The sequence below is a fragment of the Palaemon carinicauda genome, chromosome 45 (genome assembly GCF_036898095.1).
Source record: "Palaemon carinicauda isolate YSFRI2023 chromosome 45, ASM3689809v2, whole genome shotgun sequence".
Taxonomy (NCBI): Eukaryota; Metazoa; Arthropoda; class Malacostraca; order Decapoda; family Palaemonidae; genus Palaemon; species Palaemon carinicauda.
The window spans coordinates 15,525,512-15,528,011 of record NC_090769.1 but is presented as its reverse complement, the minus strand read 5'-3'; positions in this window follow the sequence as shown (position 1 = coordinate 15,528,011).

Here is a 2,500-nt window from a genome sequence, read left to right as displayed (position 1 = left end):
GGTTTCATGACAATTGTCCCTCATATCAAAATTAACACAAAAGCTAAATTGTAGAATAGATCACTTTTAGAACTATGATAAGACTGCTCTTGCATCTATACTGCTATGACAATCACTTGAGGAGAACACTGTGTTGACCCCTCACACCACTGAACAGGATTATTACTAACCAAATCTAGTTATTATTACTATCATTGCTAGCTAAGCTACAATCCTAGATGGAAAACCACGATAAAACCCAAACAGGGGAAAAATGCTTCGTAAGTAAAAGAAATAAGGAAATAAATAAACTATTACAAACACACACACACAATAATTATCCTTATTAGCTAAGTTACAACCCTAATTGAAAAAGCGGAATACTATGAGCTAAAGGGCCACAAAAGGAAAAAGATGCCCTGAAAGGAATAGAAATAAGGAAATATATAAACCATTACAAACACACACACACACACACACACACACACTATTATTATCATTACTAGCTAGGTTACAACCCTAGCAGAAAAAGCGGAATACTATAAGCCAAAGAGACACAACAGAAGAAAAGGTCCAATAAGGAATAAGAATAAGGAAATAAATAAACTATTACAAACACACACATACTATTATAATCATTACTAGCTAAGTTACAACCCTAGTTGAAAAACCAGAATGCTATAAGCCCAAGGGCCACAAGGGAAAAATGCCCAGTAAGGAATAGAAATAAGAAAATAAATAAACTATTATAAACACGCAAAAATACTGTTGTCAACATTACTAGCTAAGTTACAACCTTAGTTGAAAAAGCAGAATGCTATACGCCCAAGGGCCACAACAGGTAAAATTACCCAGTAAGGAATGGGAATAAGGAAATAAATAAACGAATACAAACAAACATATACACACAAAGAAATAATAGAAAGTGATAGGATGAAGGAGAAAGGCCTCCACATAAGCACACCGGGAAAACAATTCTGCAAACTGAAACTAGTTCCCACATCCACATTAGCCAACCCCCAACTCCAACCCCATCTCCCGAAAAAAAAAAAAAAAAAAAAAATCTTATCTTCGTCGAAACTGACCTTTTCCTTTGAAACGTCCTTATGACAACCTCCAACTATCAGTGATTTGCACAAATGATAAGACCAGGCTCTTTTGAAATTTCAGTTTTGCTTTTAGCTCTTTTAGGGAAAGTTTATTAACCATTCAGCCGGTCGCATCGGTTGATAAATTCCATTTGTTGTGCTGATCGAGTTTAAAAATTCGTTCCATGGCACGTAATTAGGTTAGGCGTGTTAACGAGTCTAATCCAGGTCCTCTTTATCTCTCTCTCTCTCTCTCTCTCTCTCTCTCTCTCTCTCTCTCTCTCTCTCTCTCTCTATACAGCAGGGACTTTGATGTTAATATATATATATATATATATATATATATATATATATATATATATATATATGTGTATATATATATGTGTATATATATATATATATATATATGTATATATATATATATATATATATATATATATATATGCGTGTACAAATACATACATATTCATAAGAGAATATTCTTACAAATAGTCGCGTCACATGCAGAAATTACATACAACAGGTATAAATACTTCCATACTTTCCAAAAAGACAATTGATGATATACACATTATACAGAATAATACGATATATATATATATATATATATATATATATATATATATATGTATGTATATATATACATATATATATTATCACTTGCTAAGCTACAACACTATTTGGAAAAGCAGGATGCTATAAGGCCAGGGGCTCCAACAGGAAAAGTAGCCCAGTGAGGAAAGGAAAGAAGCAAATATAAAATATTTTAAGAAGAGTAACAACATTAAAATAAATATTTTCTATATAAACTATAAATACTTTAACAAAACAAGAGGAAGAGAAACTACATAGAACAGTGTGCCCGAGTGTACCTTCAAGCAAGAGAACTCTAACCCAAGATAGTGGAAGACCATGGTACAGAGGCAATGGCACTACCTAAGACTAGAGAACAATGGTTTGATTTTGGAGTGTCCTTCTCCTAGAAGAGTTGCTTGCCATAGCTAAAAAGTCTCTTCTACCCATACCAAGAGGAAAGTAGCCACTTAATAATTACAGTGCAGTAGTTAACCCCTTGAACAAAGAAGAATTGTTTGGTAATCTCAGTGTTGTCAGATGTATGAGGACAGAGGAGAATCTGTAAAGAATAGGCCAGACTATTCGGTGTATGTGTAGGCAAAGGGAAAGAACCGTAACCAGAGAGAAGAATCCAATGTAGTCCTGTTTGGCCAGTCAAAGGACCCCATAACTCTCAAGCAGTAGTATCTCAACGGGCGGCTGGTGCCTGGCCAACCTAATATATATATATATATATATATATATATATATATATATATATATATATATATATATATATATATATATATATACATATACATATTTTCCCATAACGCTCTAAATGCTACTGGATGAGCCTAGGTTGCAGATAATTTCAT